Source organism: Neomonachus schauinslandi, chromosome 2, assembly GCF_002201575.2.
Source record: "Neomonachus schauinslandi chromosome 2, ASM220157v2, whole genome shotgun sequence".
Lineage (NCBI taxonomy): Eukaryota > Metazoa > Chordata > Mammalia > Carnivora > Phocidae > Neomonachus > Neomonachus schauinslandi.
Window position 1 is genome coordinate 191,798,733 of NC_058404.1, and position 14,255 is coordinate 191,812,987.

A 14,255-nucleotide genomic window follows, 5' to 3' on the forward strand; every position below is an offset into this window, starting at 1 on the left:
AGAGTATTAACTCTTTAAGTCTTTCTTGATACAAACCTCAATTCGTCAATTCTAAGATACCATCCATTGTAAGATACAGTGAAAGAGGTGAACGACTTTACTTCTGGAGAGGAGGAAAGGGGAGTTGGTTAAAGTCAAGAGAGTGGTTTTTATGTCTCTCAAAACATTTTGACTCTATGTGTATCTATGAAATCTGATAAAAATAACCACTGAAGGGAAAAATCAAGCCAGAAAATTATGTCTACAGGGGGTGCCTGGGTGGCTTAGTCTGTTAAGCATCAGACTCTTGATTTTGGCTCAGGTCATGATCTAGGGTCGTGGGATCAAGCCCCACATCTGGCTCCATGCTCAGAGGGGAGTCTGCTTGGGATTCTCTCTCTCTCTCTTCCTCTGCCCCTCTCTACCCTGTGCACTCTCTCTCTCTCTAAAATAAAAATTTAAAAATAAAATATAAATAAAATAAAAATAAAATAAAATTGATTTAATCAATCAAAAAGAAAAAAGAAAATTATGTCTACGGTGTGACCTCATTATTTAAAACCAAAAAAATTCATAGAAAAATTATTAAGGATCCACAGGGTAAGTTTAAGAGTGAGTTTTGTTTTGGGCACCTGGGTGGCTCTGTTGGTTAAACGACTGCCTTCGGCTCAGGTCATGATCCTGGAGTCCCAGGATAGAGTCCCACATTGGGCTCCCTGCTCAGTGGGGAGCCTGCTTCTCCCTCTGACCCTCCCCCCTCTCATGCTCTCTCTCATTCTCTCTCTCTCAAATAAATAAATAAAATCTTTAAAAAAAAAGTGAGTTTTGTTTTGATTGTTATTTCTGGGTTTTCCAAAATTGAAGTGAATAGTTTCTAAAGAAGAAAAAGGTTTGCTTTTTACTCCTTTATTCTAAAAAGAAAAGTGAGCGGGCGCCTGGGTGGCTCAGTTGGTTAAGCGACTGCCTTCGGCTCAGGTCATGATCCTGGAGTCCCAGGATCGAGTCCCACATCGGGCTCCCTGCTCGGCAGGGAGTCTGCTTCTCCCTCTGACCCTCCTCCCTCTCATGCTCTCTGTCTCTCATTCTCTCTCTATCAAATAAATAAATAAAATCTTTTAAAAAATAAATAAATAAATAAATAAATAAAAAGAAAAGTGAGCAGAAGGAAATGCACCAAACTGTAGTCCTTGCATGGTGAAACTGTAGATGTTATTTCTTTTTTGTACTTCTCTGAAGTTTCTAAATTACCTCTAACAGACATGTTTGGGGGCTTAAGCGCCTAAGAAAGAATACTCCGCTGGAGAAATAGAGAAATCTCTTTGCCTCAAGGAGAGACAATCTGAAGGGACATCCCAGCTCCCTTTGGGATCAACTGAGTGAGGCCTTTGCTGAGACTGCATAGCAGCCTCATTTCTCCTTTGCCCAAAGCTGATTCTTTTGTCCCCCTCCCAAAGTACTGATTCCCAAGAGCACCCCAATAAACTTCCTACTCTCAAATCTCCTTCTCAGAGTCTATACCCTAGGGAACCTGACCTACAACACCATGTGCTTTGGCTGGTTCAAAGGACATCATCTACCAGCTTGTTGTAAGTCATGAAAGTATTTCTAAGGGCACTGTTTTTGAAATAGAAAACTCATTTTGGCTTGCAATTTTGAGGAATATGTTAATAAGCAGGTTACAAAACAGTTCACATGCTATGATTGCAATTAAGAAGATATATATAAATACATACATTTCATAATAACTAATACTTGAGGACATAGTTAATGGATTAACGCTTTTTAAAAAATTTTTTAATTCCAGTATAGTTAACATACAGTGTTATATTAGATTCAGGTGCACAATACAGTGATTCAACACTTCCATACATCACCCAGTGCTCATCATCACAAGTGCACTTCTTAATCCCCATCCCCTATTTCACCCATCCCCTCACCCACCTCCCCTCTGGTAACCATCAGTTTGTTCTCTATAGTTAAGAGTCTGTTTCTTGGTTTTCCTCTTTTATCCCTCAATGATTGTTTATTTTGTTTCTTAAATTCCACATATGAGTGAAATCCTATGGTATTTGTTTTTCTCTAACTGGTACCATATTGTTTTGATTACTACAGCTTTGCAATATAACTTGAAGTCTAAAATTGTAATACCTCCAGCTTTGCTTTTCTTTTTCAAAATGCTTTGGCTATTCAAAGTCTTTTATGGTTCCATATAAATTTTAGGATTTTTTTGTTCTAGTTCTGTGAAAAATGCTGTTGATATTTTGATAGGGATTGCATTAAAAGTGTAGATTGCTTTGGGTGGTATAGACATTTTAACAATATTTTTTCTTCCAATCCATGAGCATGGAATGTCTTTACATTTCTTTGTGTCACAATAGACTAATACTTTTTGAGTACCTAATTTTAGCCAGGCATTAATTTGGCATTATACCAAAAATATTAAAATTATCTCTGGATGATGGAATTAGAAGTGGTTTTTATTGTCTTCTTCCTCCTTCTAGAATATTTCCCAAATTTTGTTTTGTAATTACATACAATGTTATAAAAATTACTTTATAAATCAACCTTTTACAAATAAATTTTTATGATAGCAAGTATTTCAATAAACATCTGCTATAATCTTTATATTACATGTAACCCCAAATTCTCCTCTCCACCCTCCAAAAAGTCCAAGACCTGCAAAAATAAGATGTGTCAACCCAACAGAGTTGAAGAGCAAGTTTTGAATATCAAGATTTGGGATACGGAAGGTTGTCATTAATTCTCTAGTCCAGAAATAAATAAACTGAGTGTTTTCTGAATCATTTGCGTTTTGAAGCCGAAAGGAAAAGGGAACTCTTAGGTATTTCCCATTGACCTCAGATGGATTATATAACAAAAGGACCATAAAGTTTTCCCAGCATGGAGTCTTTGACAAAGACACCATAGACATCAAGGAAGACAGAGTCTGCACTTGAGAGTTTAGGACCAAAACCTAAATGCTCTGATATTTTTTTATCAGTCCAATCTGGAATCTGTCATCCAAAGATTATATCCATTAATTTTTCTTTGTTACATATCTATTTAGAATATATTCTTAACTGACTACAATTGGTCTTCAATTCAGAGAGAAAATTAAATACATTGCCACTCTAAAGCTAAAAAGACAAAACATAGGCAGAATATTTTAGAATATTATTCCTTCTTCCAAAATGTATGTTTTGCTTTTTTCCCCCTTGGCTCAAATAAATATATTTTATTGCATCTCTCTGGCAAAAACTTTTTACTGAATTCAAACAAGGGTACCTGAAGGTTAATTGAAATGTGGACTTTTTTGTGTAATCTTTTCCCATTGTTAATGAATTTCTGCCATGCCAAGATAAAGGGTGAGATGTAAAGGTAAGTTGACATCTTCCAAATTTTAAGTCTGGCCATTATGGTGATTCCACGCCAAGTCACATCCAGGGTAGTACTGTCTGATCTAATTGAACATGGTGTAACTAAGTGAGAAGCCAGGAGAGTTGATCCCTCTAAGCAGTGTTCCAGACTTTCTCTGGGCTGGAACAAACAAAAGTACAGCAAGGACTTCCGAGAATTAGTCATGTTCATCATTTTCAAGGAAATCACAGAGTATTCATTAAAGAATGGCTTACGTTAGGCTGCCCTCATTAGGAAGGATGGAAGTCATTGCTATGAATCACTGGAAGCTAGTTGGGTATCAGATGGCATATGGTGGAGGGGGGGGAGGCACTGAGTACTTTGGTCCCTCTGATTGTGAATACAAGGAGTGGTCATCTTCCTTGAATCTAAATGGACAACTATATGGTTCCCTCCTTTGCAGGGTCTACTAGATCCCCAGTCTGCTTTACAAGCTATTGCTAGACTGATCTCCCAAAAAAGCATTCCTTTCTGCACATGTTTGCTGGTGGCTATTTACTGACTCGATTTAACGATCATAGAATTTTAGAGCAAGAATGATCTTAGCAATCACCTTGTCCAGCTCTCTCACTTATATACATGAGAAAATTGAAGCCCAGAGAAGTGAAGTGATTCACCCAAGGCCACACAGCAAGTTATTTCCATGCTAACTCAATCCTCAAGGCAATCTCCCATTATCTGCTTCCACGTTGAGATGCCCAAACCATCAGACACATTCTCCTTAAGGGTTGAAAATATTCCTACTGCTGAAGAGATAGTATGTGGAAAAGTGAGGGAAGCCAGAGACCCAGATGAGTCCTGAAGGCTCCACTGGCAGGGCTAGGAACCAGGTATAGAGAATTGGCCTTTTCCAAGGAGGGCTAACTTGGCTGATGTCCGAATAGAATGTGTTTCCAGTGAACATCTAGTGACGCAATGACTGCCTGAGTAGCAGGGAGGAAAGCTGCCCTGCTCTTCTTCCCTTCAAGCTTTGAAGAAGGCCCTAAGTCCTTATCCACTTGAGGATGGGCAACTTATCTTGAGATGTGAATAATTTAGGGACTAGACTGCCCTGGTCTCCAACATTTCAAGGGCTAGTGAGGCTTCAAGGGAGATGCAGCAGTGCAATGAGATGAAGCAACCAGAGAGGAAAAGAAAGCAAGGGTCTGCCTGACCCCCTTCCCCAGGAGCCCAAGATAAGTTAGTTCAGTCACGCATTGATCACCCACAATTACTTATAGAGTCAGGCTGTATCCCAAAGACAGAAATCAATGGTGACCATGCCAATGTAGTGCTCTGTGGTCAGTGCTCCCCTGAGTACCTTCACTTCATTAACTCCTGTGATCCTCACAATGACTCCATGGCATGTGCTATGATTCGCACTATTTCACAGTCAAAGATACTGAGCCATGGAGACATCATATTCCACAGCCAGTAGGAGGGGTGGCCGGACTTTAGAATCAGATCATCAAAGTCATGAGCCGACATTTTTAGCTCCTTCCCCTGCCCTTAAGGAGATAACCACATAGTGAAGGGTGTAGACATGGGAATAAGTAATTTCCATTTACTCCTTCACCCATGCAGACATTCAGTGAGCATTTAGGCTCCAAGGATACAAAATCCAGAGAGGCCTGGACCCCAGAGTCAGAGAGACAGGGGATCAGGTCTCCTTTCTTGGTTCCCTACAGGTCTCCATTTACAGCACTGTGTTTGTTTGCCTTACTGCTTAACTAGACCCACAGCGACTTGATGCCAAGAATGTGTCTCATGCACCTCTGTATCCACAGCCTCCAAGGACCATGCCTGGCATGCAGGAAATGCTCAGCAAATATCTGTTGGATAGAATGTAAACAGAGCTTGGAAAAGGCCCAGGTGTAGGAAAACGATTCCCTGATTCATTAAGCTACTGTCTTGTCTGATCCAAGGAAGAAGAATCTATGATATAGTCCATGTAAAGACAACTTGGCTGACAATATCCACTTGTGGAGGTCTCCCTGGATGTCCATATTGGAGTTCTGGGTTCCACAGTTAGCTCCCTTGATTCTGGTATCTATCACAAACTTGGACATTACCAAATCAAATGCTATCAAATAGTAGCATCAATATCTAGGATCATGATAAAACTGGGTGAAGAAATGAATTTTGGAGTCAGGCAGACTTGAGTTTGAATACCAGCTCTGCTCCTAATTGTTTTTTCTAGAAGCCATTTAATTTCTTATACCTTCAGTTTCCTCATCTGTAAAATGGGAACAGTAGTCTACGTAGTTGGATCATTGTGAGGATTAAGTGGTATGATAGTTAATTTTATGTGTCAACCTGGTTGGGCCACTGTACCCAGATATTTGGTCAAATATTACTCTGGATGTTTCTGAGAGTATGTTTTTTTGTAGATGAAATTAGCATTTAAATCAGCGGACTTTGGTTAAAGGAGATTGTCCTCAGTGTGGGTGGGCCTCATCCAATCAGTTGAAGGCCTGAATAAAACAAAGACTGATCTCCCCTGAACAAGAAGGAATTCTGCCAGCAGACAACCTTCAATCTTGAACTGCACCATTACCGCTCCTGGGTCTCTAGCCTGCTAACCCATTGTGCAGACTTTAAACTTACCAGCCTCCACAATTGCATAAGCCAATTACTTAAACATCTCTCTGGGAGCGCTCTGTTGGCTCAGTTGGTAGAGCATGCAACTTTTGATCCCAGGTTCGTGAGTTTGTGCCCTGCGTTGGGTGTAGAGACTACTTTAAAAAAAAAAATTTTTTTTAAATCTGTGTGTGTGTGTGTGTGTGTACACACACACATAATATTGATTCTGTTTCTCTGGAGAATCCCAACTAATACAAATGGCATGATTCATGAAAAGTCCCTGACATACAGCATGTTCTCAATGGATATTAGTTTTATTTCCCTTTCCCAGAGACCTTCAGCCTCTTCAATCCAAAGGTAAGCAGATGGCTGTCCAAAGAGGTACCAAGACTCGTCCACTCTCCCAATGTAACCTTGAAGAGTTTGAGAGATGAATGAGATAATCAGCTTTGAGCATCACAATTTAAGACACTAAACATCTGCTCCATGCCCGAAGGGATCATTCATTTTCAACAAAGTATCCTTGAAAGGACTTCAGAGTTCATCTGATCCAAAAATTACAAGGTGTTGGCCTAAGGACCACATACCTGTCTAGTTGGTTTTGTTTTTGGGGTTTTTTGTTTTGTTTTGTTTGATTATTTTTTTTTACTCATGCAAGCTTTTTATTATTTTTTTTTAATTTAAGATTTGAAAGGTGTCACATAAAAGTCTGGATTCCTGGCTTCTCTTGATGAGTGGGGGAGATCTGGTGACCTCAGGTGTGTACACCTGTAGCTGGGAGGTCACTGACACCATACATAGGACACAGGTCCTTGGGTCATTTTACTCACTTGTGTCAATCCCTATAGACATTTGAGTCTGTGACTCCTTGTGTCCTCCAGCTCCTTCAATTCAGAAGAGAGGAAGCATAGACTCAGGGAAGTCTAATGTACTTGCACAAGGTCATGTGCCAGATTGGCAAAGCCAGGTCTAAAACCCCACATTTTTGCCTCTCAGGCCCCTAAAAATATGCTGCATTCCAACTGAGCACAAATGCTTTTACTGACAAATTAGGAGATTCCTAAGGGTCGTTTGTTACCCTGTAAGGCTTATTATTTTAGCAGTAAGATCAAGCTTAGTGTCACAAATGAATGCAGTGTTTTAAGATGGGGCTAAAATACGAATTGTCTTATTTGTCCCTGTGATTATAAGCACAGTTCTGGGGTCAGACCAAACTTGGCTTTGCCGTTACCTTGGGCAAGTTTCTCACGTTTCTAATAAGAGTTATACGTATTACACAGTGTCAGTGGTGAGGATTAAATGAAATATTTCACGTAAAGTGCTCAGTAAGGTGTCTGGAATACACTAAGCATTCCACAAATTTTGAATTAAGACCTCAGAGGAATTAAAATAAATATGGCAAAATTAGCAATGTAGCTAAATGATTTTGCACCTGCAAATATGTAAGAGTTCCCAGTGACCGCCCCCACAAATTCAAATCCAACACCCCGGTGTTTTCCTCAGCTTCTTCCCTTTTACACATGTGTTCATGGGCTCATTTGGTCTAACCTGCAAAACATGAAGTAGGTCCATACAAACCTACTGATTAAAGTTCAAGATTTATTTGTGGCTATTTTTGCCCTCAGAATATACTTCACTAATAATAATATACAGTCAAGGCATTATGTTTGTTCAAAAAAGAGAGGTCTTGAATTAATTCCCATTGTCTGGGTGGTTGAGTTATCAAGGTGATATACAGTTGGGTTAATTTGGGGCTGTTCGTATCGATTTTAGGATCTGCTGTATTTCATCCTTTATGTTTTCATTTTGGTTTTTAGTGTGTTATACTTAAGTTTCAATCAATAAGTTGAACTATGTTATTGTACAGCTCTGTGTTATTGGAATTAGAGCAATGAAAAGGACAGATGCCTTCTAAAAGCTTAGCCAGGGCAGAGGAGCAGACATGTAAAGAGACCATTATTATAAGCAGTGTCTAGGATGTGTGCACGGAGAGCTGAGGCAGGTCTTAGGACCGTGAGCCAAAGACAGTGGGGCTTAAGAAAGCTTGCCGAATGAATGAATGGATGAATGAATGAATGAATGAATGAATGAATGAATGAATTTGTGATTCTATTTGTCCCGTCGAGACTGTGAATTCTTTAAGGTAAAGACTGGACCTAATTCATCTCTGTATCCCAGGTTTGGCCAGAGCTGGGCCCCATCTGTGTTCTTAGAGTGGAAAGCAGCTATCCAAGGGTCCCGCATGCAGCACTAGGCCCAAATTAATTCCAAGAGTGGTGAATTTTTCAGTTGCTGGAGTACCTGTCCTTTTCCTGCTCTTTTCCAAACTCATCACCAGCAGTCACTCCCCTCTGTTCTGCCCTTTCCTCCCATCTATGAAGAAACAGCGTCCCTACGTCCTCCCAGGGGCCCACCCTCCCTCAGGACAAGGTCTGCCTAACCCCCTCTGGCCTCTTTGACTCCTTCTTATGCAGAATCTGTGCCTCAGGCACAGAATAACCGGTGAATGAGGGCAAAGCCCAATGACCTTGCACCGAAGACTCCCTGGCCCATCTACTCTTCAAGGTCTGAGATAATCATTCTCCTCTTCAGTTCCAAACGTATCCCCACTGCTTTTTATTGTACTTCTCATGAATTGCAGCTCACTAATTGCAGTTTACATATAAGGAAAACTTACTGGGCACTAAGGACTTTGTTTCATCTTGTCTAACTTTCACAGCCCTTTGATGGAGGCATATTAGGCTGTAAGTGTTTCGTAGGTGAAAAAGCTGAAGCCCAGAGAATGTGTAACTGGCCCAAAGCCACAGCCAGCAAATAGCAAAGGGCACCTGTGGCCGCTGCCTCCACTCTCCTCCCCCACCCCTGCAACTTGGTGCCGCCCAGCGCCACTCTCCCCCGATGAGTGTCTACGCAGCCCATCCTCCTGATCTCTGGGCAGGTCTTGGCACTGCCCCTCTGCTTCTCCTTGTGGAAATATCTCCACATTGATTGGCACAGCACTGAAAACTGCCATCCGGCTCCTCCCTCCCTGCCTGTCCCTCTCCTGCCCTCCTTCCTCCCACTTCTGGGACTCGGCAGTCCCGCTCCGGTCTCTGATGACCTCATGGATGCTTGCTTCTGTAAAGCTCCTCGCCCAGCTCTGGTCCTGAGTGGGCCTCTCCAGATGCATGTTTTTCATCTCGTCCACACCCATCACACCCAAAGCCAGTCTCTTCCTTCTCTCCTCCCAGGGGTAACTCTCTTCACTCTGCCACCCCTGTGCCCATGGCCGGCTGGCAACCCCTTCTGCCCGCACTGCCTCACGCTTGGATCTCATGGTGGCACCTTTGTGGGTCCCCTCCCCGCCCTGCTGGTGTCCTTGCCAGTTGACAGCACAATCCACACGACCTTGCAGAATGCTCGACGGAAAACATTCCCTTGATCATTGATTGAGTCAGTGGTGATTTACGGAGAACTGCCGTGCCAGGCACTGTACTAGCCTTTGGAGATTACATGACTTGTCTGTATTAAATTATCCGTGATCCTCTTCCTGAACGTTAAGTGAAAGAAAACACGAGTGAAAGACAATGCCAGCTCACCAGCTGGAAGGACCTTAAAGGCCGTCTACCTCGTCTACTGATAAGGAAGCTGGAACCTATTCACGGTTTCATCTGAGAATACCTATTGAGTGCTCCCCTCCAGGCCAAGTACTCCCTAGGCACTGGGGTATAGAGCCAACAAGACAGACAGCCCCTGCCCTCAGGGACCTTGCACACTATTCATTATGTATCGTACTTATGGTAAGTTTATTAATTCATTCAACAAACACTTACTGAGCACCTATGATGTGCTAGCCCTTTCTAAGGAATACAGCAATGAATAAAACTGACAGAAGTCCCTGCCCTCTTAGAGCTTACGTTCTAGTGAAGGGAGACAGAAAAGAAGTAAGTATATAGGTAAATACTCTGTCACATGGTGCTGAGTGTAATGGGAAGCAGCCCGGGCCACGTACAGCCTCCCTCCGCCCTACACGAGCCCTGGAACTTTGGTCAAGCTACATACCTTTTCTGTACCTCGCTTCCCTCAACTATAAAATGCAAATTAATAAGGCCCACATCACAGGGAATGTTGTGAGAAGTAAGCAAGGTATTTTGGAAGTGCTTAGGATAGTCTCCAGCACATAGGAAGCACCAGGACTTTTTACCTAAGTGTGCAGAGAAGGGGCAGAGGCTTTGAGAGGCCTGGACGAGTACAGTGTATAGAGGGTGGTCGAGGAAGACTGCACAGAGACATTTCAGCCAAGACGGGAGGAGGGAAGAGAACTTGCTGTGCCAACACCTAGCGAGTGTTCCAGGCAGAGGGAGGAGCCAGTACAAGACCCCAGCAGCAAGAAGGACAGTGTGGCAGGAGCAGGTGAACCAAAGAGAGCGAGGAGAAGATGAAGGCAGACAGGCGTGGAATGGGGGAGCCGGAAAACCCCGAGGGCCTTAGAGTCCATTTCGGCTTTTGCTCTAGTGCACCAAGGAGTCTTTGGAGCGCATTCGCCTGGGGAAGGACATGACCTGTTTTGTGTTTCAGAAACACCATTCTGGCTGCTCTGGGGAGAGACTAACTGCAAGGGGGCAGGATCAGGACACTAGTCAAAGAGGATTTTGCAAGAACCCGAGGAAATTAGGGGCTGAATCAGGATGATGAGATGTGGTCAGGTTCCAGATCTATTTTGGAGGTCGAGCTAATGGAATGTTCTGTAGGCTTGGATGTGGGTTTGAGAGAAGAGTCAGGGAGATGTAATAAAGGAGAAGTACTTGGCACTGTGAAGGCACAAAGAGTTCTGGGAAAGGACTAGAGAAAGCAGACAGTGAGGGAGACCCTGGGGCAGGAATTAGTAAGGAAGAGCCTTGAAATGTGGAGTCTGAGATGACCATTCCATTTAAACATCAGCCCCCTCAAGTCAGTTATTGTTCTAATGCTTAATCCCTTGAATTCCCACAGTGTATGGAACAAGAGCCAGAGCAAGTATGTGGATGCCCCATGGTCCATACACAGCTCACCTGTTAGGTCCACTGTGAGCACAAAGGAAAATGGGCTATTACACAAACATGATTGTCTGTCTTCCCCTGCTGGCCATTCTTGTATTTCAGTTTACTTGCTGGCTGTTTGCTGGGTATTCTTTTTCTTTTTTTTTTTTTTGAGTTAAATTGCATAAAAATGATTTTTTTTAAATTATGTTATGGTAATGACCATACATTACATCATTAGTTTTTATGTAGTGTTCCATGATTCATTGTTTGCATATAACACCCAGTGCTCCATTCAGTACGTGCCCTCTTTAATACCCATCACCAGGCTAACCCATCCCCCCACCCCCTCCCTTCTAGAACCCTCAGTTTGTTTCTCAGAGTCCCTAGTCTCTCATGGTTCGTCTCCCCCTCCGATTTCCCCCCCTTCATTTTACCCTTCCTACTATCTTCCTCTTTTTCTTAACATGTAATGTATTATTTGTTTCAGAGGTACAGGTCTGTGGTTCAACAGTCTTACACAATTGACAGCGCTCACCATAGCACATACCCTCCTCAATGTCTATCACCCAGCGACCCCATCCCTCCCACCCCCCACCACATCAGCAACCCTCAGTTTGTTTCCTGAGATTAAGAATTCCTCAAATCAGTGAGGTCATATGATACATGTCTTTCTCTGATTGACTTATTTCGCTCAGCATTATACCCTCCAGTTCCATCCACGTTGTTGCAAATGGCAAGATTTCATTCCTTTTGATGGCTGCATAATATTCCAGTGTGTGTGTGTGTGTGTGTGTGTGTGTGTGTGTGTGTGTGTATCACATCTTCTTTATCCATTCATCTGTTGATGGACATCTTGGCTCTTTCCACAGTTTGGCTATTGTGGACATTGCTGCTATAAACATCGGAGTGCACGTACCCCTTCGGATCCCTACATTTGTATCTTTGGGGTAAATACCCAGTAGTGCAATTGCTGGGTCGTATGGTTGTTTGCTGGGTATTCTTATATTATACTTACCTTGAATATTTGCCATAGCTTTCCTTTACATATTTTTTATAAGGGCATTTTAGAGTTGGGTTTATAAAAATTCTATTTTTGCCTTAAATTTCAAGATGATAATTGAACAATCTTACTGTCATCATCACCATCATCGCCACCACCACCACACCAATAATCCACATTCATCCCATGCTTTTCCCGACATTTTCTCCTGAATTATCTCATTGGATCTCATATCCTCTCTGTGAGGTAGGTAGGATGTTATTCCCATTTTATACAAGAAAAAAGTGAGGCTCAGAAAGGTGGGACTTTCTGCTCTGGGACTGAGGTAGAATGTTTTGCCATGAATCCAATCTTCTTGTCACTGGAAAATGTGCCCCATATGACTTGAAAGCTTGGATAACATGAAAACCATAGACAGACACCACCATAACACTTCTTAAGATTTTATGTAATGTTTTCCTGATCTCCCTAATGATAGGGACTATTTACTGCCTTCTAAAGCCACGCCAGGCACGGAACTAACTGTAGGAAGTACACTAAGCCATTTCATACCCTCCACATCCCTATGAAGTAGCTGTCATTACTAACCCCATTTTACACATGCACTCTGAAGAGCAGACAGGAATTGACTTGCCCATGGTGCCTGGGCTGTTCACTAAATGCCAGAGCTGGGATTCGAACCTAGTTCCAGAATCTTCACCCTTTTCTCTCCCTCACCCCCACCCCAACCTTCTCTCCCTGTCTGGACATCTGAGCCTACAACCACCTTGTCCTATATAGAGCATGACTCGGGGCATTTCCCTCTCTTTCCCCCTGTCGGGAAGTGTTGCGCCTTCTCCTTCCATATAGTCTTCAACTCAGAGAACTTCAAGTGTTAATTAAACGTGACCATGGGGTCCCTGGGTGGCTCAGTCCATTACGCGTCTGACTCTTGATCTCAGCTCAGGTCTTGATCTCAGGGTTGTGAGCTCAAGCCCCACATGGGCATGGGGTCTGCTTAATAAATAAACAAACAAATAAATAAATAACTTTGGGTTGACTCGTAGGACAATTTAGTTCTGGTGCCTACACTGTGTTCTGAGACATATTATAGCTGTCAGGCAAGCAGGTATGTGGGTAAGTACTGTCCTCCCTTTACAGGTAAAGGATTCAAAGCAAATATAATTTCTGGCTGGGAAATCTCCCTTGATGAAGCATCAGAAGACTCACGTTTAAGATCTAAACTTTGTTAATGATCTGTGTGACCTCGGACAGGTCTTTCTACCTCTCTGGGCTTCTAGTATCTCATCCACAAAACAGGAATACTCATTCTAGTCACAGAGCACTTCCAAGGACCAAATGCACATAAAAGCTACTGGCAACTAGAAAGTGCTATATGGTTGACCTTTTCCATGCCCATTTATTGAGACTTTCCTTAAGGCCTCAAGTATGATTAAGCATTGGGCTTTGGAGTCTGACTTTCTGGGTTCACATCCAGGCTGCACCAGTTCATGTTGGTGTCCTTGGGCACTTTATTTCATATTTTTTAAAAAGATTTATTTATTTATTTTGGGGGGAGGGGCAGAGGAAGAGGGAGAGGGAGAATCTCAAGCAGACTCTCCACTGAGCGAGGAGCCCCACAGGGGGCTCGATCTCATGACACTGAGATCATGACCTGAGCCGAAATCAAGAGTCGGACGCCTACCCAACTGAGCCACCCAAGCACCCCTTTATTTAATCTTTCTAAGCTTTGATCCTTCCTTGTTTCCTTTTTAGAAGGAATCATAATAGCAGTCACTGTGCAGGATCGTGGCGAAGATGAAGGGAGATTATAAGACTATTGAGGAGTCAGCACTGGGCTGTTCTTGCTGTTGTGGTTATTATCCTCTGGTTTGGTTATTCCTCAAGGTCCTGTGTTGGACAGTATGAAAAGACACAGTCCCTGGAGAGGTGGCTGGAAAGGGAGGGAGAAGGGAAGGAAGATGATCACTGAGAAGGCACTCTGTGTCATTCCTTTACCACTTGCTCTTAACGGCATTATTCATCAGGATATTTGGATAGGAAATCTTAGATTAACGGCTAAGTTTTCAGAGTGAACATTTCCATTGGCCATTAAGGAGATTTCTAGGTCAGCCAGAGAAGTTTTTGGGGGGGGAGTGTGCTGTCAGCAAGAGTCTGGCTCAGAGAGCTGCCAGATATGGGAGAATCACCTTTGAGTGGGGGAGTCTGTGCTGCAGATAGGTGACTGGATTTGATCTGTGTCACACTCACACTGATCCTGGAGACAGAGCAGGACCAAGGGAAAAATTATTCCGGTG